At 42.4% G+C, this 27,063-nt stretch overlaps 1 long non-coding RNA gene across 1 annotated transcript in view; it reads left to right on the forward strand.

Annotated features, from left to right (window-relative positions):
* LOC138853342 (uncharacterized) overlaps positions 1-27,063 on the forward strand; it is a 415,781-nt gene that overhangs the window by 62,592 nt on the left and 326,126 nt on the right. The gene's annotated exons all lie outside the window — the stretch shown is intronic.

Below are 27,063 nucleotides of genomic sequence, written 5' to 3' on the forward strand. Positions count from 1 at the left end.
CGGTATATTGCAAGTCTTTTGCAACACCATGGTACCTTGGTATACTGCAAGTCTTCTGCAACACCATGGTACCTTGGTACACTGCAAGTCTTCTGCAACACCATGGTACCTTGGTACACTGCAAGTCTTCTGTAACACCATGGTACCTTGGTACACTGCAAGTCTTCTGTAACACCATGGTACCTTGGTACACTGCAAGTCTTCTGTAACATCATGGTACCTTGGTACACTGCAAGTCTTCTTTAACACCATGGTACCTTGGTACACTGCAAGTCTTCTGCAACACCATGGTACCTTGGTACACTGAAAGTCTTCTGTAACACCATGGTACCTTGGTACACTGCAAGCCTTCTGCAACACCATGGTACCTTGGTACATTGCAAGTCTTCTGTAACACCATGGTACCTTGGTACACTGCAAGTCTTCTGTAACACCATGATACCTTGGTACACTAAGTCTTCTGTAACACCATGGTACCTTGGTACACTGCAAGTCTTCTGTAACACCATGGTACCTTGGTACACTGCAAGACTTCTGCAACACCATGGTACCTTCGTACACTGCAAGTCTTCTGTAACACCATGGTACCTTGGTACACTGCAAGTCTTCTGTAACACCATGGTACCTTGGTACACTGCAAGACTTCTGCAACACCATGGTACCCTGGTACACTGCAAGTCTTCTGTAACACCATGGTACCTTGGTACACTGCAAGTCTTCTGTAACACTATGGTACCTTGGTACACTGCAAGACTTCTGCAACACCATGGTACCTTCGTACACTGCAAGTCTTCTGTAACACCATGGTACCTTGGTACACTGCAAGTCTTCTGTAACACCATGGTACCTTGGTACACTGCAAGTCTTCTGTAACACCATGGTACCTTGGTACACTGCAAGTCTTCTGCAACACCATGGTACCTTGGTACACTGCAAGTCTTCTGTAACACCATGGTACCTTGGTACATTGCAAGTCTTCTGTAACACCATGGTACCTTGGTACACTGGAAGTCTTCTGCAACACCATGGTACCTTGGTACACTGCAAGTCTTCTGTAACACCATGGTACCTTGGTACACTGCAAGTCTTCTTTAACACCATGGTACCTTGGTACACTGCAAGTCTTCTGTAACACCATGGTACCTTGGTACACTGCAAGTCTTCTGTAACACCATGGTACCTTGGTACACTGCAAGTCTTCTTTAACACCATGGTACCTTGGTACACTGCAAGTCTTCTGTAACACCATGGTACCTTGGTACACTGCAAGTCTTCTGTAACACCATGGTACCTTGGTACACTGCAAGTCTTCTGTAACACCATGGTACCTTGGTACACTGCAAGTCTTCTGTAACACCATGGTACCTTGGTACACTGCAAGTCTTCTGTAACACCATGGTACCTTGGTACACTGCAAGTCTTCTGTAACACCATGGTACCTTGGTACACTGCAAGTCTTCTGTAACACCATGGTACCTTGGTACACTGCAAGTCTTCTGTAACACCATGGTACCTTGGTACACTGCAAGTCTTCTGTAACACCATGGTACCTTGGTACACTGCAAGTCTTCTGCAACACCATGGTACCTTGGTACACTGCAAGTCTTCTGTAACACCATGGTACCTTGGTACACTGCAAGTCTTCTGTAACACCATGGTACCTTGGTACACTGCAAGTCTTCTGCAACACCATGGTACCTTCGTACACTGCAAGTCTTCTGCAACACCATGGTACCTTGGTACACTGCAAGACTTCTGTAACACCATGGTACCTTCGTACACTGCAAGACTTCTGCAACACCATGGTACCTTGGTACACTGCAAGTCTTCTGCAACACCATGGTACCTTGGTACACTGCAAGTCTTCTGCAACACCATGGTACCTTGGTACACTGCAAGTCTTCTGTAACACCATGGTACCTTGGTACACTGCAAGTCTTCTGCAATACCATGGTACCTCGGTATATTGCAAGTCTTTTGCAACACCATGGTACCTTGGTATACTGCAAGTCTTCTGCAACACCATGGTACCTTGGTACACTGCAAGTCTTCTGCAACACCATGGTACCTTGGTACACTGCAAGTCTTCTGTAACACCATGGTACCTTGGTACACTGCAAGTCTTCTGCAACACCATGGTACCTTGGTACACTGCAAGTCTTCTGCAACACCATGGTACCTTGGTACACTGCAAGTCTTCTGCAATACCATGGTACCTCGGTATATTGCAAGTCTTCTGCAACACCATGGTACCTTGGTACACTGCAAGTCTTCTGCAACACCATGGTACCTTGGTACACTGCAAGTCTTCTGTAACACCATGGTACCTTGGTACACTGCAAGTCTTCTGTAACACCATGGTACCTTGGTACACTGCAAGTCTTCTGTATCATGGTACCTTGGTACACTGCAAGTCTTCTCTAACACCATGGTACCTTGGTACACTGCAAGTCTTCTGCAACACCATGGTACCTTGGTACACTGAAAGTCTTCTGTAACACCATGGTACCTTGGTACACTGCAAGTCTTCTGTAACACCATGGTACCTTGGTACACTGCAAGTCTTCTGTAACACCATGGTACCTTGGTACACTGCAAGTCTTCTGTAACACCATGGTACCTTGGTACACTGCAAGTCTTTTGCAACACCATGGTACCTTGGTACACTGCAAGTCTTCTGCAATACCATGGTACCTCGGTATATTGCAAGTCTTTTGCAACACCATGGTACCTTGGTATACTGCAAGTCTTCTGCAACACCATGGTACCTTGGTACACTGCAAGTCTTCTGCAACACCATGGTACCTTGGTACACTGCAAGTCTTCTGTAACACCATGGTACCTTGGTACACTGCAAGTCTTCTGTAACATCATGGTACCTTGGTACACTGCAAGTCTTCTGTAACACCATGGTACCTTGGTACACTGCAAGTCTTCTGCAACACCATGGTACCTTGGTACACTGAAAGTCTTCTGTAACACCATGGTACCTTGGTACACTGCAAGCCTTCTGCAACACCATGGTACCTTGGTACATTGCAAGTCTTCTGTAACACCATGGTACCTTGGTACACTGCAAGTCTTCTGTAACACCATGATACCTTGGTACACTAAGTCTTCTGTAACACCATGGTACCTTGGTACACTGCAAGTCTTCTGTAACACCATGGTACCTTGGTACACTGCAAGACTTCTGCAACACCATGGTTCCTTCGTACACTGCAAGTCTTCTGTAACACCATGGTACCTTGGTACACTGCAAGTCTTCTGTAACACCATGGTACCTTGGTACACTGCAAGACTTCTGCAACACCATGGTACCCTGGTACACTGCAAGTCTTCTGTAACACCATGGTACCTTGGTACACTGCAAGTCTTCTGTAACACTATGGTACCTTGGTACACTGCAAGACTTCTGCAACACCATGGTACCTTCGTACACTGCAAGTCTTCTGTAACACCATGGTACCTTGGTACACTGCAAGTCTTCTGTAACACCATGGTACCTTGGTACACTGCAAGTCTTCTGTAACACCATGGTACCTTGGTACACTGCAAGTCTTCTGCAACACCATGGTACCTTGGTACACTGCAAGTCTTCTGTAACACCATGGTACCTTGGTACACTGCAAGTCTTCTGTAACACCATGGTACCTTGGTACACTGGAAGTCTTCTGCAACACCATGGTACCTTGGTACACTGCAAGTCTTCTGTAACACCATGGTACCTTGGTACACTGCAAGTCTTCTGTAACACCATGGTACCTTGGTACACTGCAAGTCTTCTGTAACACCATGGTACCTTGGTACACTGCAAGTCTTCTGTAACACCATGGTACCTTGGTACACTGCAAGTCTTCTGTAACACCATGGTACCTTGGTACACTGCAAGTCTTCTGTAACACCATGGTACCTTGGTACACTGCAAGTCTTCTGTAACACCATGGTACCTTGGTACACTGCAAGTCTTCTGTAACACCATGGTACCTTGGTACACTGCAAGTCTTCTGTAACACCATGGTACCTTGGTACACTGCAAGTCTTCTGTAACACCATGGTACCTTGGTACACTGCAAGTCTTCTGCAACACCATGGTACCTTGGTACACTGCAAGTCTTCTGTAACACCATGGTACCTTGGTACACTGCAAGTCTTCTGTAACACCATGGTACCTTGGTACACTGCAAGTCTTCTGCAACACCATGGTACCTTCGTACACTGCAAGTCTTCTGCAACACCATGGTACCTTGGTACACTGCAAGACTTCTGTAACACCATGGTACCTTCGTACACTGCAAGACTTCTGCAACACCATGGTACCTTGGTACACTGCAAGTCTTCTGCAACACCATGGTACCTTGGTACACTGCAAGTCTTCTGCAACACCATGGTACCTTGGTACACTGCAAGTCTTCTGTAACACCATGGTACCTTGGTACACTGAAAGTCTTCTGTAACACCATGGTACCTTGGTACACTGCAAGTCTTCTGTAACACCATGGTACCTTGGTACACTGCAAGTCTTCTGCAACACCATGGTACCTTGGTACACTGCAAGTCTTCTGTAACACCATGGTACCTTGGTACACTGCAAGTCTTCTGCAACACCATGGTACCTTGGTACACTGCAAGACTTCTGCAACTCCTTTGCTAAAAAAAACTGTTTACCCTGACCTCCTTTCACTAGTGAGCCTCAGCTGTTTCAACTCACTTCTGCTCTAGTATACAAGGTTTGGCAGCATCTCTATGCTTTAGCCCTGAGAGACTGACCATCACTTACGAAGGCTGATGAACTGATCACGTCAAAACTGCTTCCACTGCCACCACTGGTATACTCGCGAAACATTTCGGCAATAAAGATTACAAAGTGTTGGAACACGTGTGTCTTATCTCTTAGTGTGCATACACATAGAGGTGTTTATCTCTCAGTGAACATACACTGAGAAATATGTATTTCAGCGTATATACATTGAAAAGTGTGTTTCTCTTACTGAATATTCACTGAGAGGTTTGTATCTTACGATCGCACTCCTTAACAAGCCGAGAATTAATTCGGTGTTGCAAAATCTCCACGAAAATCAAATATTTCAATAAAATAAATAAATGAAAGTAATAATGCCAACTAACTGTAGGTTGATCTAAGAGAATTATTATTATACTACGCTGATTTGTGGCGAAGGTTAGATTATGTTTCTAAGTTCTCGTTTATACGTGTCACTTTTGTGCATTTCTCGTGTATAAAAATAAATTTTTTTGCTCATTTCTATGGTATACCTGCAGCTAACACCGGTGTATAGCTAACACCGGCGTATATTTCTTGTGTATACATTGCTCAAGAAGCATCCAAAAATTCATACACGGAAAGTATACATCATTTACTTTAATGTGAACATCATTAAACATAGTCTAACCCTCACCTCTCCTAAGCTTACCTTACTCTAAAGCTAGTTCGCCAATGTCTTCAATCTAATTATTTGAATAAATTTAAATGAGACTTGGTTAAACTTAGAGTGAACATCAGAAGAAGAAAATCTGAATGTAAATCTGCCACTGAGCTAGGGGGATCAGCGAAAAGAAAGAGGTAACACCTGCCATCATTCATTCAATCACTCTCTTACCAGAAACGTGTTGACATCTCCGAACAGCAACATTCTCTGGTATATTTATCCCTCGTAAGAGATGCCTCAAGGCACCACCCATCTTATCCACCTCTCCTTGTCAATTCTATGGTTCACCTTACCTGTCAAAGTAACTGCAGTTTTGATTAAAATTATCATAATTTACGTATCTACGGAATACTTCCTGTTTATCACAAAAAAATTATATTTTTGACACGTCTACTCTCAAATATATACACACCTTCACTTCTTCCATACTCCCTCCCTCCAGATATCCAATCTACCATTGCATACATTTTTGTTTACTCTCATCAACTTGCTCTTTCCGATGTTAACTTTTAATTTCCTTCTTTTACAGTACATACCATCCGACATTCCTCCACCAAATATATTAAATATATTTTTTGATTTACATCATTTTGTTAATATCGAACGAATAAATGAAAACTAAATTATTATTGCGCTACTATTACTACTGCTATTGATACCACTACAACTACTGCTACTAGTGATAGTAGTAGTAGTAGAGGTATCACTAAGCTACAAGAGACCATCCTCAGCTACAAGAGACCATCCTCAGCTACATGAGAACATCCTCAGCTACAAGAGACCATCCTCAGCTACATGAGAACATCCTCAGCTACAAGAGACCATCATCAGCTACAAGAATCCCATCCTCAGCTACATGAGAACATCCTCAGCTACAAGAGACCATCATCAGTTACAAAAGACCGTCCTCAGCTACAAGAATCCCATCCTCAGCTACAAGAGACCATCCTCAGCTACATGAGACCATCATCAGCTAAAAGAAACCATCCTCAGCTACAAAAACCCGTCCTCTGCTAAAAGAGACCATCCTCAGTTACAAGAGACCATTCTCAGCTACAAGAGACCATTCTCAGCTACAAGAGACCATCATCAGCTACAAAAGACCGTCCTCAGCTACAAGAATCCCATCCTCAGCTACAAGAGACCATCCTCAGCTACATTAGACCATCATCAGCTAAAAGAAACCATCCTCAGCTACAAAAACCCGTCCTCTGCTAAAAGAGACCATCCTCAGCTACAAGAGACCATTCTCAGCTGCAAGAGACCATTCACAGCTACAAGAGACCATCCTCAGCTACAAGAAATTATCCTCAGCTACAAGAGACCATCCTCAGCTACAAGAGACCATCCTCAGCTACAAGAGACCATTCTCAGCTACAAGAGACCATCCTCAGCTACAAGAGACCATTCTCAGCTACAAGAGACCATCCTCAGCTACAAGAGATCATTCTCAGCTACAAGAGACCATTCTCAGCTACAAGAGACCATCCTCAGCTACAAGAGACCATCCTCAGCTACAAGAGACCATCCTCAGCTACAAGAGACCATCCTCAGCTACAAGAGACCATCCTCAGCTACAAGAGACCATCCTCAGCTACAAGAGACCATCCTCAGCTACAAGAGACCATCCTCAGCTACAAGAGACCATTCTCAGCTACAAGAGACCATTCTCAGCTACAAGAGACCATCCTCAGCTACAAGAGACCATTCTCAGCTACAAGAGACCATCCTCAGCTATAAGGGACCATCCTCAGCTACAAGAGTCCCATCCTCAGCTACAAGAGACCATCCTCAGCTACATGAGACCATCCTCAGCTACAAAGACCATCCTCAGCTACACGAGCCAATCCTCAGCTACAAGAGACCATCCTCAGCTACAATAGACCCATCCTCAGCTACAAGAGACCATTCTCAGCAACAAGAGACCATCCTCAGCTACAAGAAACTATCTCAGCTACAAAAGACCATTCTCAGCTACATGAGACCATCCTCAGCTACATGAGACCTTTCTCAGCAACAAGAGACCATCCTCAGCTACAAGAAACTATCTCAGCTACAAAAGACCATTCTCAGCTACATGAGACCATCCTCAGCTACATGAGACGTTTCTCAGCTACAACAGACCATCCTCAGCTACAAGAGACCATCCTCAGCTACAAAAAACTATCTCAGCTACATGAGACCATTCTCAGCTACAAGAGACCATCCTCATCTACAGGAGACCATCCTCAGCTACAAGAGACCATCCCCAGCTACAAGAAACTATCTAAGCTACATGAGACCATCCTCAGCTACAAGAGCCCATCCTCAGCTACAGGAGACCATCCTCAGCTACAAGAGACCATCTTCAGCTACAGAAGACCATCCTCAGCTACAAGAGCCCATCCTCAGCTACAGGAGACCATCCTCAGCTACAAAAGACCATCCTCAGCTACAATAGACCCATCCTCAGCTATAAGAGACCATCCTCAGCTACAAGAGACCATCCTCAGCTACAGGAGACCATCCTCAGCTACAAGAGACCATCCTCAGCTACAGGAGACCATCCTCAGCTACAAGAAACTATCTCAGCTACAAAAGACCATCCTCAGCTACAATAGACCCATCCTCAGATATAAGAGACCATCCTTAGCTACAAGAGACCATCCTCAGCTACATGAGACCTTTCTCAGCTACAAGAGACCATCCTCAGCTACAAGAGACCATCCTCAGCTATAAGAGACCATCCTCAGCTATAAGAGACCGTTCTCAGTCACTTGAGACCATCCTCAGCTACAAGAGATCATCCTCAGCTACATGAGACCATCCACAGCTACAAGAGATCATCCTCAGCTACATGAGACCATCCTCAGCTACAAGAGATCATCCTCAGCTACAAGAGACCATCCTCATTTACAAGAGACCATCCTCAGCTACATTACATAAGAACATAAGAACATAAGAAAGGAGGAACACTGCAGAAGGCCTGTTGGCCCATACTAGGCAGGTCCTTTACAATTCATCCCACTAACAAAACATTTGCCCAACCCAATTTTCAATGCCACCCAAGAAACAAGCTCAGATGTGCAAGTCCCACTCAAATCCAACCACTCCCACTCATGTACTTATCCAACCTAAATTTGAAACTACCCAAAGTCCTAGCCTCAATAACCCAACTAGGTAGACTGTTCCACTCATCAACTACCCTATTTCCAAACCAATACTTTCCTATGTCCTTTCTAAATCTAAACTTATCTAATTTAAATCCATTACTGCGGGTTCTCTCTTGGAGAGATATCCTCAAGACCTTGTTAATATCCCCTTTATTAATACCTATCTTCCACTTATACACTTCGATCAGGTCTCCCCTCATTCTTCGTCTAACAAGTGAATGTAACTTAAGAGTCTTCAATCTTTCTTCATAAGGAAGATTTCTAATGCTATGTATTAATTTAGTCATCCTACGCTGAATGTTTTCTAACGAATTTATGTCCATTCTGTAATATGGAGACCAGAATTGAGCTGCATAATCTAGGTGAGGCCTTACTAATGATGTATAAAGCTGCAGTATGACCTCTGGACTTCTGTTGCTTACACTTCTTGATATAAATCCCAGTAATCTATTTGCCTTATTACGTACGCTTAGGCATTGCTGTCTTGGTTTAAGGTTGCTGCTTACCATAACCCCCAAGTCCTTTTCGCAATCTGTATGGCTAAGTTCTACATTATTTAACTTATAAGTGCTAGGGTTATGGGCACTCCCGAGCTTCAGAACCTTGCATTTATCTACATTGAACTGCATCTGCCACTTTTCTGACCAAGAGTAGAGTTTGTCTAAATCCTCCTGAAGTTCCCTAACATCTACGTTTGAATCAATTATCCTACCTATCTTCGTGTCATCGGCGAATTTGCTCATATCACTAGCAATTCCTTCATCAAGATCATTGATATATATTATAAACAACAACGGGCCCAAGACTGATCCCTGTGGAACGCCACTTGTTACTGATCCCCACTCGGATTTAACCCCATTTATGGACACTCTCTGCTTCCTGTCTGTGAGCCATGACTCGATCCACGAGAGCACCCTTCCCCCAATGCCATGAGCTGCTACTTTCTTCAACAGTCTTTGGTGCGGAACTCTATCAAATGCCTTACTAAAATCTAAGTAAACAATATCAAATTCTTTATCGTGGTCAACAGCCTCAAAAGCTTTACTGAAGAAAGTTAATAAATTAGTTAGACAAGACCGGCCTCTTGTGAATCCATGCTGAGTATCATTAATCAAGCTATGCTTATCGAGATGGCTTCTTATAATCTCAGCTATAATTGACTCTAGCAACTTGCCTACAATTGAGGTCAGGCTTATTGGGCGGTAATTTGACGGTAACGACTTGTCCCCTGTTTTAAAAATAGGAATTACATTAGCCATCTTCCACATATCAGACACTACACCTGTTTGAAGAGATAAATTAAAAATATTAGTTAATGTTTCACAGACTTCCATTTTACATTCCTTAAGAACCCTTGAAAAAACCTCATCAGGACCCGGCGACTTATTTTGCTTCAGTCGGTCTATCTGCTTCACAACCATTTCACTAGTGACTATGATGTTACATAATTTATCTTCTTCTGATCCACTATAAAAATTAATTACCGGAATATTATTAGTGTCTTCCTGTGTAAAAACCGAGAGAAAATAATTATTTAAAATCGAGCACATTTCATTCTCTTTGTCAGTAAGATGCCCATAGTTATTTTTAAGGGGACCTATCTTATCTCTGACTTTTGTTCTATATACCTGGAAAAAACTTTTTGGATTAGTTTTAGAATCCCTAGCAACTTTAATTTCATAGTCCCTTTTAGCTTTTCTTATCCCCTTTTTAATGTCCCTCTTAATGTCAATATACTGATTCATAAGATGACCCTCGCCTCTTTTGATACGCCTATAAATTCCTTTCTTATGCCCTAGTAGATATTTCAGCCTATTATTCATCCATTTTGGGTCATTTCTATTTGATCTAATTTCCTTATAAGGGATAAACGTTCTTTGAGCAGCATGTATTGTGTTCAGAAAACTGTCATATTGATAGCTCTCTTCGTTACCCCAGTCAACAGATGATAAGTGTTCTCTAAGCCCATCGTAATCTGCTAAGCGAAAATCTGGGACTGTTACTGAGTTATCCCTACTATCATACTTCCATTCAATTCTAAATGTAATTGATTTGTGGTCGCTAGCACCCAGTTCCTCTGAAACTTCTAAATTATTAACAAGGGATTCATTGTTTGCCAGAACTAAGTCAAGCAGGTTATTTCCCCTTGTAGGTTCTGTCACAAACTGCTTCAAAAAACAATCCTGAACTACTTCTAAGAAATCGTATGATTCTAAATTCCCAGTCAAGAAATTCCAATCAATATGACTAAAGTTAAAGTCTCCTAGAATTACTACATTATCGTGCCTTGTGGCCCTAACAATTTCCTCCCATAGTAGTCTCCCTTGGTCCCTATCTAAGTTTGGGGGACGGTATATCACACCTAAAATTAATTTTTCATGCCCCTCTGAAAATTCTATCCAAACAGACTCTGTATGTGTTACTTCAGACTTAATACCCGTTTTTATGCAACAGTTCAAGCGATCTCGGACATACAATGCCACCCCACCCCCCTTCCCGATACTTCTATCTACTTGGAACAATTTAAAACCCTGAATGTGACATTCTGCAGGCATGTCCCGACTTTTTGAATTAAACCACGTCTCAGTAATGGCAAATACATCTATGTCACCTGCACTAGCAACTAGTCTCAACTCGTCCATCTTATTCCTAGCACTGCGACTATTTGTGTAATAAACTTTTAATGACCCTCCTCTCTCTTTACCCTTCCTGCTTTTTTCTATTATTCCACTAAACCTATTACTGTCCTTGTCAATTTGTGCCACTGGCTTTCCAATATCCACCTCATTTTGCCTATTACTAGTTCTCCTAGTACTCATATTACTACCCTGCGACTTCACAGTTTTCCTGCAAAAACCCATACCTCTAACTAATCCTAGTTTAAAGTCCTAACAACCCCCTCAACTGAGTTAGCAAGAAAACCCACACCTGCCCTGGATAAGTGAACCCCATCCCTGGCATACATGTCATTTCGGCCATAGAAGTTGTCCCAGTTGTCAATGAATGGTACTGCATTATCCTTACAGTGTTTATCCAGCCAACAATTAATACCAATTGCTCTGGACAACCATTCATTACCAACACCTCTTCTTGGCAAAATGCCACATATAACAGGGCGCCCCCCCTTCTTCCTAATCATGTCTATAGCTGTCCTGAACTTTCTAACTAAATCCTCACTTCTACGCTTGCCAACATCATTGCCTCCAGCACTGAGGCAAATAATAGGATTGATCCCATTACCGTTCATGATGTTGTCAAGCCGGCTAACAATGTCCTCCATCCCAGCCCCAGGAAAGCATACCCTTTGTCTCCTACTCCTGTCCTTCAAGCAGAATGCCCTATCCATGTATCTAACCTGGCTATCCCCAACAACAACAATATTCTTACCTTCCTTGTTGTCGTTCGTCGTGACGATCCCAGTAGTAGACTCACATTCGTCGGGTAGCACCGAGAATGCGTTGGAGGTTTCCACGGGAGTTTCCACAGCAGTCTCTTTCTTCTTCATCGTTTCTGGCTTTCCATTCGTCTTCTTGATCGTCAACTTCGTCGTCCCCTGCTGTCCAGCCACTGACCACGATCCCTTCTTGACCTGAGGACTCGAAACAGGAGGACTACTACGAATCCTCTTGTTTTCTTCGGTCAGTCGCCGTATCTCCATCTTCGCTGCCTTCAATTCTTCCTTAAGTTGCTGGTAAAGTTGCTCGATGGAGGGCATCTTGGTTCAGTCCACGGGAGCAAACAAGACACTTCTTCACAGAGTTAAGTACAGGTCAGCACTCAAAGTACAGGTCACCACTCAAGAGCACACAAACAGGTCTTCACAGAGCTAAGTACACGTCACCACAACGTTCAGCATAACTTAATTTCTTTTATTAGCTTTCTTCTTTCCCGTTTATTTAATATTTTCATATATTTTTTTATTCCCTTCTTCATTTAACATTTTTAGTTTTTTTTTTTTTCCTTGTTCTTGCTTTTATGTCTTAATTTCTTTTTTTTTCCAAAATTTTTTATTGCAATATTTTTCTGTTCATTTATAATGTCAATATTGTTCCTTTTATAGGAAATCATCTTAATAACAATCAGAATTTCACTGATGCTGAGACAGTCAAACGACTGACTGTTTCCCAACCTAACGTAATAAAACCTAATAAAACTTGATAAAACCTAATAAAACCTTATAAAACTTAGTAAAACCTTGTAAAGCCTAATAAAACCTTATGCAATCTATTAAAACCTTATAAAACCATATAAAACTTAATGAAACTTTATGGAACCTGATCAGGCTTTATTAAACCTTTTGAAACCTAATAAAATTTTATACAACCTAATAAAACCTAATGTAATTTTAATAACATAAATCGAGAAATTTGTTGAATTAGAGAATGTGGAGGAAAAAACTGACGATGCTGTCCTCAACAGTGATATACTGACTGTTTAGGAACAATCGGACTTCTGATCGTTCCTCAAGAGGATGGGTTGCAGTTTTAAAGGTTTAACTTTGTTTATTCTACATTCACCGAAATATTTATCAAGAGCTATCAAGCTTCACTGTAACCATGAGACCAGCGCTGGGAAAGCGCCGCGGGGGCGATGACCCCCTAAACTATCAACAGATAGATAAACCAGTAGGTACCTGGATAGAGTGTTGCTTCAACACTAAATTTCAAAGGTAAGTATACTCAGGAGCAAAACTCTTGTAGGCTTCTCTAGTAAACAAAGAGATCCTGAAGAGATGTTGTTGTGGCTTTAAAGAATCGATTGCAAACAGAGTTCACAACAAGGGACTGGCGAGGCTCCGTGGTGACCATGGACCAAGTGCGGACCTAAATACGTGGTAAGGGGGAATGTATAGTACTTTCTGGTCGTTTAAAGAAACATTTCTTGTTGTTGTTAAAGGCTCAGAGATATTAAAATTTCGTACCAGTTGTTAATAATTTGTGGACTTCTCAGTATACCTAACTTAACACGCGCGCGCGCGCGCACACACACACACACACACACACACACACACAGGGAGAGTGGCCTACTAACGACCAATGAAGAGGCGGGGCCAGGAGCTTGGACTCGACCCTTGCAACCTCAACTAGGTGAATACACACACACACACACACACACACACACACACGCTCACACACACACAAATATATATATATATATATATATATATATATATATATATATATATATATATATATATATATATATATATATATATATATATGCAAAACAACCACTGTGAAAGAATAAAGAAATTCCAAGCGCTTTCGTGACTACTCACATTATCAAGGAACTATAATGATAATGTGAGTAGTCACGAAAGCGCTTGGGCTTTCTCTATTCTTTCACAGTGGTTGTTTTGCATATTCTGAAATCACCTGTTTACTGTGATCTTTTTGCTTATATATATATATATATATATATATATATATATATATATATATATATATATATATATATATATATATATATGTACATATATGTCGTGCCGAATAGGCAGAATTTACGATCTTGGCTTAAATTGCAACGCTCATCTTGCCGTATAGGACAAGTGAAAATTTGTGTATGCAATAATTTCGCCAAAATCATTCTGAACCTAACGAAAAAAAATATATTTCACTGTGTTTGTTTAGTATTAAATTACTGTAAACAAATCTAAAATATATTTAGTTGGGTTAGGCTAAAATAAATTGCGCTTGTTATAATAAGGTTAGGTAAGTTTTCTAAGTTTCTTTCGGTGCAAAATTATAAATTTTTACATCAACATTAATTAAAAATATATATCTTTAAACGTATAAGAGAAAATTTTAGAAAGACTTAATTTTAAATAAGTTCTTGCTAATTGACCAGTTTTACATATTCGGCACGACATATATATATATATATATATATATATATATATATATATATATATATATATATATATATATATATATATATATATATATATATATATATGCATCAAAAGAAGGCATATAAAGGGTCTAGACTACACCTCACTGTCACATCCCACAACAAAGCAACGCCTGACGCACGACTCATAAGAAAGAGAACACTGCAGCAGGTTCGCTGGCCCAACTAGACAGGTCCTTCACACAACCCACCAACAAACTATTCTACCCAAGAATTAGGAATTTTAAAATTTATTATTTGTCCAATGTATTATTAAATTCTTCCCAAATTCTATTAATTATAAATGGATCTAATTTATATAAACCAAAGGAAATATTCATATTATTGTCAAAACTGCTTTTTATGAAACAAGATTCAATTATATTCCTGTCGACCATGGACTTGCTTGATACAACTTTCTCAACTTTTTGAAAATCAATTGGATGGTTAAAATCTCTCACATGAATAAATATAGCATTGGAATCTTGTCCAGTTCTAATGCTATATTTATGTTGTTTTAATCTTAGTTCGAGACTTTTACCAGTTTGACCGTAATAAACTTTAACGCAAATTTTACAAGGAATCTTATAGACACATCCGTCAGCATTTTGGGGGTAATTCTTCTTCAAAAGTTTTTTTACTGTATCAAGATTTTTAAATACAACTTTGATATTAAATGTCTTTAAAAGAGAAGGCATATCAACCAAGTTTTCATGGTGAGGGAGAACCAACATATTTTTAGTTGAATAAGGCTGGTTGTCCCTTTTTGGATTGTAAAAACTATTTCTAGCAATTTTAAAAGATTTATCAATTACGTTTCTTGGGTATTTCAGATTTGAAATACCCGGTCGCATCTGAGTAGCTTGTACCCAGGCATCCATAATGCGTGGTCGTGGTGGCCATTTCTTTGGGTATCTGTAAAATCCATATAGTCTACGTATTGCTTTATGGGACGTTAGAATAGATTTACTGCTTTAGCTCCTGGGCTGTAAGGAGGTGTTCATTTGGGCTACAGTTGGTGTTTCTGATGGAAACTTGTACAGAAGTAGTGTTTTCGAATCCTCCTTATTGGAAGCCCCGTAGCCGAAGTAGAAGAGCGCTGGGCAAGTCAATTCGGGGTGACCTAAATATAAAAACAAAAGTTTTTGCTTTTACATTTAGCGATTTCTACAGGAAAAGGGGTTGCTAGCCCCTTGCTCCCGGCATTTTACGTACTCCTACGGCATGCATGGCTTACGGAGGAAGAATTATTTTCCACTTCCCCATGGAGATAAAAAGAAATAAAGAAGTACAAGAACTATTAAGAAAACAGAAGAAAACTTAGACGAGTGTGTATACATATGCATGTACATGCATATGTATACATATGCATGTACATGCATATGTATACACCAGTTTGATATACTACATATAGTATATAGTAAAGTTATCTTACTTGTTTCTTCTTTCAACACACCGGCCGTATCCCACCGAGGCAGGGTGGCCCAAAACGAAAAACGAAAGTTTCTCTTTTTATATTTAGTAATTTATACAGGAGAAGGGGTTACTAGCCCCTTGCTCCCGGCATTTTAGTCGTCTCTTACAACACGCATGGCTTACGGAGGAAGAATTCTATCCCATTTCCCCATGGATATAAAAGGAAATAAACAAGAACTAGTAAGAAAACAGAAGAAAGCCCAGAGGGGTGTGTGTATAGAGGCTGTTACCTGTACGTGTAGTGTGACACAAGTATAAGCAGAAGTAGCAAGACGTACCTGAAATCTTGCATTTGAGGTATCAAGGCTACTTAGCAGCTTCTTCATCTACTCCTCAGTTGTGTGTATTTCATCCAACGCTTGTTGGTATAACCCTTCTTGTGTTCCCCTCTGTTCTGTCTTCCCAGAGTCCTTCCTGTACTCACGTATTTGTGGTTGCAGGGGTCGAGTCTTAGCTCCTGGCCCCGCCTCTTCACTGGTTCCTACTGGGTCCTCTCTCTCCCTGCTCCATGAGCTTTATCAAACCTCGTCTTAAAACTATATAAGGTTCCCGCCTCCACTACATCACTTTCTAGGCTATTCCACTGCCTGACAACTCTATGACTGAAGAAATACTTTCTAACATCCCTTTGACTCATCTGAGTCTTCAACTTCCAATTGTGACCTCTTGTTTCTGTGTCCCCTCCCTGGAACATCCTGTCTTTGTCCACCTTGTCTATTCCGCGCAGTATTTTATATGTCGTTATCATGTCTCCCCTGACCCTCCTGTCCTCCAGTGTCGTCAGGCCGATTTCCCTTAACCTTTCTTCATAGGACATTCCCCTTAGCCCTGGAACTAACCTTGTCGCAAACCTTTGCACTTTCTCTAATTTCTTGACGTGCTTGATCAAGTGTGGGTTCCAAACAGGGCCTGACGTACACGGTTTACAGTGTCTTGAACGATTCCTTACTAAGGCATCGGAACGCTGTTCTCAGGTTTGCCAGGCGCCCGTATGCTGCAGCAGTTATCTGGTTGATGTGTGCTTCCGGAGACATGCTCGGTGTTATACTCACCCCAAGATCTTTCTCCTTAAGCGAGGTTTGCAGTCTTTGGCCACCTAGCCTATACTCCGTCTGCGGTCTTCTGTGTCCTTCCCCGATCTTCATGACTTTGCATTTGACGGAGTTAAATTCGAGAAGCCAGTTGCTGGACCAGGTGTCCCGTCTGTCCAGGTCTCTTTGAAGTCCTGCCTGATCCTCATCTGATTTAATTCTCCTCATTAACTTCACATCATCTGCGGACAGGGACACTTCTGAGTCTGTGTATGTGTATGTGTGTGTGTGTGTACTCACCTAGTACTCACCTAGTTGAGGTTGCGGGGGTCGAGTCCGAGCTCCTGGCCCCGTGTGTGTGTGTGTGTGTGTGTGTGTGTGTACTCACCTAATTGTACTCACCTAATTGTGGTTGCAGGGGTCGAGACTCAGCTCCTGGCCCCGCCTCTTCACTGATCGCTACTGGATCCTCTCTCTCTCTGCTTCCTGAGCTTTCTCATACCTCTTCTTAAAACTATGTATGGCTCCTGCCTCCACTACTTCACTTGCTAGGCTATTCCACTTGCTGACAACTCTATGACTGTGTGTGTGTGTGTGTGTGTGTGTGTGTGTGTGTGTGTGTGTGTGTGTGTGTTTCAGTAGATTGAACGTGGGAAAAAAACCAATGTGAGCAATGTAGATCGATGAAAATATTATGTATTTTCAATATTTCATTATCTAAATGAAACTGAAATCACACAATAAGCTCTTAAGAACATCGATGACAATACTGACTTCTTAACTTGTTGGTCACAACATGTGAAATAATGTGCACGCGGTCGAGTACAGGTCTTGTCTGTACACTGTTGTTGCAACATTTACATCTACTTGGTTGATCCGAACATCGTAATGCGAGTTTACTATCAGATTCCCATTCATTTTTTTAATATAATGGAAGGATGCATGCCTTAAAAATTATTCAAGATTATGTAAAGAATCTGACCACTGAAAAAGCGTAATCTCTATTCCTCAACCAAAACCCAGAAGTAATATCTGTGCTAATAACTCAGCTTAAATGCATTCACGATTTGGCTTAAAGGATTTCTATTACAAGATCACAGGATTGACTAAAATAAAGTATTATCAAGCAAAAAGACACTCAGTAACACAGTTTCACAGATTTGATTAATTTGCTTACTAATACAGTCGACCCTCAACTAACAGCGGCATTAAGTAACGGCAATTTCGTCTAACGGCGCTTTTTGCCGTGGAAAAAATGCCTTAACCAACGGCGAAAAACTTAACCAACGACGTTTGTCCACCACTCCAAGAGTCAGTGTGCCATTGTTTACAAGCTGTTGTGGTCAGTTTCCAAGTGTGCCTCCCATATATTTTGGATTATTCCACTATTTCTAGTGCTTGTAACCGCTAAATAAACCACCAAGGGTCGCAAGAAAGCTTCTAGTGCCAAGCCTGTGTTAAAAAGGGTGAGAATTACGATGGAAATGTACATGTACAATGACACTCTTATGTCCCATTTTAGGGAAATCCTAAGGGCACGTGAGAAACAGAGCTCTCGGGACAGCTATTTTGTGTGACAGGGGTCCAGTGACTCTCAAGCTGGTCCTAGTGACATTAAAAAACTAAGGAGGGAGGTAACCCCACCAAAGGACTTGGTACCTGAAGTCCTTCTGGAAGGGGATTCTCCTTCCAAGCAATAGACAATCGTGAATCTCCCCTGCTGCTGGTACGTCACTCATCAACAACTCCACAGTAAAGGTAAGTGGCATTTAATTATTGTTTATTTTGCATGTCCCATTCCTTTCCATATAAGGAAATGTATATTTCATGTAAATTTTTTTTTTTTCAGACTTTGGGGTGTCAGGAACGGATTAATTCTATTTCCATTATTTCTTATGGAGAAAATTAACTCGATTAACGGCAATTTCGACCAACGGAAAGCCCTCTGGAACGGATTAATGCCGTTGGTTGATGGTCCACTGTACTATAATATCTTGATAATGGCTCGGCATAATACTGCTAAGAAAGCTCAAGAAGAAAGGTTATAAATCAACATTTTGATAGACTATGGGAGAATTGTAACCTTTATGGAGACACTACACTTGGAGACCAAGCACTTACAAATCTACAGAGAGAGTACATGGCAAGCAAATGTACATTTACTTGGGAGAATAAGTGACGAGGATTCGTGAGGCGTGAACGTAACTGTGTCAGGTCAGGAGAGTAGTGTATGTCGTGGAGCATGTGAGAAAAAGTTCCTGTCAACTGGAAACTTTCCTGGTTTTGGGTGATGGTGTCAGTGGTACGAATTAGAGATGAATTAAAGCATTTTCTTCTGCCTTTTTTTCATGAAAACCCACATTCACACTAGCCAGTCCACGTGATGTGAAGGTGTGTTGGCTGTGTTGAGATGTAGAACGGCTTAACACCACATGGATTAGTCGAGGTGAGCATCTTTATCATAAAGACAAAAACGTATGTTGGATCATCTGAAGAGTGACTAAGGCACTACAGTAATAATTCCCTGCTCAGGCACGGTGTACCGTGGGTTCTAATCCTCACGATGGATGAGATAAAATCAACCATACCACGGGCGGAGTTAGAACCCGCTATCAGAGACTCTCTGATCGCGAAAAGAAAGAAAGAAGGTTGATTCCCCTTTCTCGTAACATTCACCTATGGACACACTGGTCATTTTAATTCTGATAATATTGGAATTCCAAAAATGTCTGTTGATAATCGTATCAAGTTTTTTTTTTTTTTTTTTTTTTTTATCCACGATTTTGAGTTTCTTGAGCGTTCACAGCTAAGACGACTTTAACAGGAAGATAGCAAAACTTATGAAATAACTTCCAGTCATTAGTGCTTACTATAACACAGCTGACTCATAAGCAGAAAAATATTGGTTCATGTTGAAACAGCTCCTACTCTAGAATATGTGCAGGATGAATTTTTCAAATTTACCTTGAAATAGGTTTTTTTTTTTGCCTTCTAAAGGACCTGAAGTCCCTTAATGCGAAATCTATTTTTTTATGAATGCAAATGTTAATAAAACGAGTGGCGAAGCTACTTAATAAAAAAAAAATGCATACTAATTGAGCATATAGGAAAGGCTCTTGAAAATTTCCCTTAAGTCACAGAGAGAAGTGATAGCGATGTTCCTCATGCTGAAATCATGGTTCATTAATCGCCTAGTTCACTTTCACTCAGGTCATATTGTTAAAACATCATGTTAGTGCTCTTCTACTCCAGCTTGTGTTACCGTTTACCCGATATCTTGCAATATCTTTTACTGTTATTACAGGAGCACACTAGATGATCCCAGGGTATATTGCTTCTAATTTATGAGCCACTCTCCGCTAACTGGTCCCAAAACACTCGTTTAGAAATGTTCACGGTTTGTTCACCTGTTCAGTTTTTCTTATCTCTTGCTTTGCAGCTTAAAATTTGATGTTCTTTGGTACAAAATGAATGTATATTCTTTTCTGGTTTTCAGTCTATCAATTCTTCTATTTAGCATTTTATCACCTTCCTGTATTTAAGATATCCTAGTACTTCATTTTTTTCTTTTTCTCCCATATAATTTATATCTTCTGTTCTTTCTCATATTTTTCGCATTTCTTTGTTCACTAAATTCTTTCCCCCTCCTCACTTTCTTACTTTTCTCCCTACCTCTATAGCACTTATTCTCTTCCCTTTTCTCTCTATCTTCTCTTTCTAGCTCTTTTTGCTTTTCTTCCTCATTCCTCTTTCTGCTCTTTACCTACCATCTACAAACCTATATCCCTCTCCCTCATTTCTCTCTTTTTTTCAGCCTACGCTCTTTCTACCTCTATGCCTCTTTTTGTTCCGTGTTATCTCTGGCTACTTTTCATTTTTCATCCCTCTTTACCTCACCCCCATTTTTTCTATCCCTTTTCTCTTTCACTCTTCCTATCGCATCTCCGACTCACGTCAATGAGTTTTTTTATATTCCATCATCTCCCTTTATCTTTCCATTCATCCCTCCCTCACATTATTCTTCCCCTTCATCCAAAAATTTTGCCCCTTTCTTTTTTGCTTCTACCTTTTATTCCTCCCATTTTCCCCCCACTTTTCACTAAGTCCTAGCCTTTTCCACCTTGATCATCCGTTATACTCAGATTGGTGATTATTTCCTTCCTCCCCCCCTCTTTTCCCTTTTATCAACTCGTTTCCACCACTTTGCCCTTTCCCATTCCTCACTCCTCCATCACCTCTTCCCACTAGTTTCTCTTTCCCACTCACCCAGTGTATTCTCTCCTGTTCTCCTTCAACCTTCACGAGTCTTCTCTGGAAGTCTTCCGTCTTCACGGCTTCTCCAGAAATTTAGGTTCCACGTCCTGCAGTCGCTCACTTCAGAGCTCCCGCTAGTATCTTCTAAGCTATGAAACTGCTGCCTTCTCTTGGCTCATCTGAAGGCCTCACCTAGCATTATACTTGACAGATTTGCAATTAATTTATTCATCTTTGTCATTCATTCCTGTACGTCTTCGCGGTACCTTTTGTCTTCACTATTCAACCCTTTGTATCTTCTTCATTGGGTGGGGGGATGGGAGGGTAGACGCTTGTTTCGGAGAAATCAGATGTACTCTGGCTAGGCTTGTTTGTCTGGTGATTGCCTGGTCAGCCAAGTTGCTTACGGTTTCTCTGGGCAACATATTCATCACAGCTTGGTTGATCTTACTCTGTAACGTTAATGGTTTTAATAATTTTTGTAGCACTTTTAATATTGTATTTGGGTGATTAGAATTTGTAATTGTATTTCACTTACATGAAGGTGCAGGAAACATTTAAGTAACACTGGTAGTTGAAATGGTCTTTAAATATTAATGTGATTTATTGCAAGTCACTGAGTATTTTGATAGAACTGGACTTTGTTTCATACATGATTGTGAGCAAATATATTTTATTATTGCATTTATTCTCATGCGAAGCCGGCTTTCATTTATTTTGAGACATGGTATTGTGGGTGAAAGCCCACGTCTCTCTCTCCAGCTGATGATGTGACGTGTGGTGCATTCCACGCCTCTCTTTAGAAGCCCTGTTTTGGCTGCTATAAAATGGTATTTGGGCAATGGGTAGAGTGATTTTGATTGTAAAATATTGTTGCCGTGTTTCAGTGCAGTGCGAGGACTTCTCGAGAGATTTGCTGTGAAGGTGTGTGTTATTTTACAGAGGTAGCATGAGAGGCTCTGAGTTCGTGGGTGTACCTTAGCTTAGTTTTATCTCACGTAGTCTTACATCAAGTAGTTTTACACCAAGTAGTTTTACATCAAGTAATTTTACACAAACTAGTTTTACACCAAGATAGTTTAACACTGTTACGCAAGGAATTGTAGAACATATGTGAATAAAAAACGCTCCATTGATAATGTCAGTGGACGAGATTTATGAAAACGGACGCGTGTTAGTCCTGAACAGTGACAGGACAGGAGAGAAGAGGTGTGTAGTCAGTCAGTACCAGGAGCCGTTGTAGAAAAAGGATGGTGTTTGGTGTTTGTTTGAGTAGGGGAGTGATTTTCGGTATGTTTATGCCATAGGTTGTATTTCCTCTTGTTATATTACCTGTAAGGCCCTAGTATGTGGAGAGGCCTGTTTAAGTTTTGGGAGAGTACACATGAAGTGTTTTACCTGCAGGCTAAGAGGCCGGCAGGAGGGAGGGAGGGGGGTCATGGAGCCTCACTATTAATATATAGAGGGCAGTTTGTGTTGTATAATTAAGGTTACTTACTATTAATATATTATATTTTTGTATGTTAGTTTTTGTGCCCTTCCTGAGTATTAATATAAATATTGACTATATACTTTGTTTTTTGTGAAGAAACAAGCTTAGCCATACGTTGGTATATTTTGTTTACTATTTTAAATGTCCTTAGACAAGGCTTTAACCCCTAGTCTGCAGTACATATATTTAAGTAACGTAACCACTGCACTACATACACCAAGTAGGTTTACACCAAGTTGTTTTACACCAAGTAGTTTTTACCTCAAGTTATAATGTGAAGTGGTCAGGTGGTGTGGCTCACCAGGATAGTTTTCCTTGGTAGTGGTCAGGTGGTGTGGCTCACCAGGATAGTTTTCCTTGGTAGTGGTCAGGTAGTGTGGCTCACCAGGATAGTTTTCCTTGGTAGTGGTCAGGTAGTGTGGCTCACCAGGATAGTTCTCCTTGGTAGTGGTCAGGTAGTGTGGCTCACCAGGATAGTTCTCCTTGGTAGTGGTCAGGTAGTGTGGCTCACCAGGATAGTTCTCCTTGGTAGTGGTCAGGTAGTGTGGCTCACCAGGATAGTTCTCCTTGGTAGTGGTCAGGTAGTGTGGCTCACCAGGATAGTTCTCCTTGGTAGTGGTCAGGTTGTGTGGCTCACCAGGATAGTTTTCCTTGGTAGTGGTCAGGTAGTGTGGCTCACCAGGATAGTTCTCCTTGGTAGTGGTCAGGTAGTGTGGCTCACCAGGATAGTTCTCCTTGGTAGTGGTCAGGTAGTGTGGCTCACCAGGATAGTTCTCCTTGGTAGTGGTCAGGTAGTGTGGCTCACCAGGATAGTTCTCCTTGGTAGTGGTCAGGTAGTGTGGCTCACCAGGATAGTTCTCCTTGGTAGTGGTCAGGTTGTGTGGCTCACCAGGATAGTTTTCCTTGGTAGTGGTCAGGTAGTGTGGCTCACCAGGATAGTTCTCCTTGGTAGTGGTCAGGTAGTGTGGCTCACCAGGATAGTTCTCCTTGGTAGTGGTCAGGTAGTGTGGCTCACCAGGATAGTTCTCCTTGGTAGTGGTCAGGTAGTGTGGCTCACCAGGATAGTTCTCCTTGGTAGTGGTCAGGTAGTGTGGCTCACCAGGATAGTTCTCCTTGGTAGTGGTCAGGTAGTGTGGCTCACCAGGATAGTTTTCCTTGGTAGTGGTCAGGTAGTGTGGCTCACCAGGATAGTTTTCCTTGGTAGTGGTCAGGTGGTGTGGCTCACCAGGATAGTTTTCCTTGGTAGTGGTCAGGTGGTGTGGCTCACCAGGATAGTTCTCCTTGGTAGTGGTCAGGTGGTGTGGCTCACCAGGATAGTTTTCCTTGGTAGTGGTCAGGTGGTGTGGCTCACCAGGATAGTTTTCCTTGGTAGTGGTCAGGTGGTGTGGCTCACCAGGATAGTTTTCCTTGGTAGTGGTCAGGTAGTGTGGCTCACCAGGATAGTTTTCCTTGGTAGTGGTCAGGTAGTGTGGCTCACCAGGATAGTTTTCCTTGGTAGTGGTCAGGTAGTGTGGCTCACCAGGATAGTTTTCCTTGGTAGTGGTCAGGTAGTGTGGCTCACCAGGATAGTTTTCCTTGGTAGTGGTCAGGTAGTGTGGCTCACCAGGATAGTTTTCCTTGGTAGTGGTCAGGTAGTGTGGCTCACCAGGATAGTTTTCCTTGGTAGTGGTCAGGTAGTGTGGCTCACAAGGATAGTTTTCCTTGGTAGTGGTCAGGTAGTGTGGCTCACCAGGATAGTTTTCCTTGGTAGTGGTCAGGTAGTGTGGCTCACCAGGATAGTTTTCCTTGGTAGTGGTCAGGTAGTGTGGCTCACCAGGATAGTTTTCCTTGGTAGTGGTCAGGTAGTGTGGCTCACCAGGATAGTTTTCCTTGGTAGTGGTCAGGTAGTGTGGCTCACCAGGATAGTTTTCCTTGGTAGTGGTCAGGTAGTGTGGCTCACCAGGATAGTTTTCCTTGGTAGTGGTCAGGTAGTGTGGCTCACCAGGATAGTTTTCCTTGGTAGTGGTCAGGTAGTGTGGCTCACAAGGATAGTTTTCCTTGGTAGTGGTCAGGTAGTGTGGCTCACCAGGATAGTTTTCCTTGGTAGTGGTCAGGTAGTGTGGCTCACCAGGATAGTTTTCCTTGGTAGTGGTCAGGTAGTGTGGCTCACCAGGATAGTTTTCCTTGGTAGTGGTCAGGTAGTGTGGCTCACCAGGATAGTTTTCCTTGGTAGTGGTCAGGTAGTGTGGCTCACCAGGATAGTTTTCCTTGGTAGTGGTCAGGTAGTGTGGCTCACAAGGATAGTTTTCCTTGGTAGTGGTCAGGTAGTGTGGCTCACCAGGATAGTTTTCCTTGGTAGTGGTCAGGTAGTGTGGCTCACCAGGATAGTTTTCCTTGGTAGTGGTCAGGTAGTGTGGCTCACCAGGATAGTTTTCCTTGGTAGTGGTCAGGTAGTGTGGCTCACCAGGATAGTTTTCCTTGGTAGTGGTCAGGTAGTGTGGCTCACCAGGATAGTTTTCCTTGGTAGTGGTCAGGTAGTGTGGCTCACCAGGATAGTTTTCCTTGGTAGTGGTCAGGTAGTGTGGCTCACCAGGATAGTTTTCCTTGGTAGTGACGGGGAACAAGTCTTGTATAAAAGGTTTTCAGTCATAATAATTTAGCACTGGTAGTTATCAATATTTTTGTGTTGTGTTACCAGTAATTGTTACGGTGGTACAGTTGTTTACTCTTGATAACACACCTTTGCTTTTTACCCAACCAGACTGACTTGCTGCCCAGCTGTGGTTTCAGCCTTTGCATCTTCACTCCAGAGCATCATTCATTTTCATTACTCAACCATTTATTTTCATTACTCAGGTGTTCTCCAGGGTATAAGTGTAGAGGCTGGAGCCATGTGAGAACATCCATTTGTTAAGTTTACCTCTCTCCTCGAATACCTGTTTACTGTTCGAAAGTGCTTCAGGGGGAGAGATGGGAAAGGAATGCCTACAACACATGGAATAACGTCCTTTCGAATGTAATAACCAGAGTGAAGCCATCCATAGCTTGCCCGCCTTGAGTTGCATTAGCTCGCCGGGTCACCATCTGGAGAAGACCCGGGCCGGAAGTACCGGCAAATCTTTAATGAATGAATGAATGTTCCATTAGCTGTTTTGCAGCCTATCCTTGAAATTATGTTAAATGAGCAAATACAACTAACATTTCTCACAAGTGCATTATTTGCAAATAGCTGCCTCTCTCTCTCTCTCTCTCTCTCTCTCTCTCTCTCTCTCTCAATATTGTGTGATATAAACCAGTAAAGTACAAATATATAATGTAAAAAATGATAATAGTATCATTAGTACATTAAAGAAGGCGACGAGCAAAAGATGTACCGCAGGTTGTAAGTGATGTGGGAGTGGCAGGTGAGGGAGCAGTACTGGATGGCAGGTGAGGGAGCAGTACTGGATGGCAGGTGAAGGAGCAGTACTGGATGGCAGGTGAAGGAGCAGTACTGGATGGCAGGTGAGGGAGCAGTACTGGATGGCAGGTGAGGGAGCAGTACTGGATGGCAGGTGAGGGAGCAGTACTGGATGGCAGGTGAGGGAGCAGTACTGGATGGCAGGTGAGGGAGCAGTAATGGATGGCAGGTGAGGGAGCAGTACTGGATGGCAGGTGAGGGAGCAGTACTGGATGGCAGGTGAGGGAGCAGTACTGGATGGCAGGTGAAGGAGCAGTACTGGATGGCAGGTGAAGGAGCAGTACTGGATGGCAGGTGAGGGAGCAGTACTGGATGGCAGGTGAGGGAGCAGTACTGGATGGCAGGTGAGGGAGCAGTACTGGATGACAGGTGAGGGAGCAGTACTGGATGGCAGGTGAGGGAGCAGTACTGGATGGCAGGTGAGGGAGCAGTACTGGATGGCAGGTGAGGGAGCAGTACTGGATGGCAGGTGAGGGAGCAGTAATGGATGGCAGGTGAGGGAGCAGTACTGGATGGCAGGCGAGGGAGCAGTACTGGATGGCAGGTGAGGGAGCAGTACTGGATGGCAGGCGAGGGAGCAGTACTGGATGGCAGGTGAGGGAGCAGTACTGGATGGCAGGTGAGGGAGCAGTACTGGATGGCAGGTGAGGGAGCAGTACTGGATGGCAGGTGAGGGAGCAGTACTGGATGGCAGGTGAGGGAGCAGTACTGGATGGCAGGTGAGGGAGCAGTACTGGATGGCAGGCGAGGGAGCAGTACTGGATGGCAGGCGAGGGAGCAGTACTGGATGGCAGGCGAGGGAGCAGTACTGGATGGCAGGCGAGGGAGCAGTACTGGATGGCAGGCGAGGGAGCAGTACTGGATGGCAGGCGAGGGAGCAGTA

Source organism: Cherax quadricarinatus, chromosome 2 (genome assembly GCF_038502225.1).
Source record: "Cherax quadricarinatus isolate ZL_2023a chromosome 2, ASM3850222v1, whole genome shotgun sequence".
NCBI lineage: Eukaryota > Metazoa > Arthropoda > Malacostraca > Decapoda > Parastacidae > Cherax > Cherax quadricarinatus.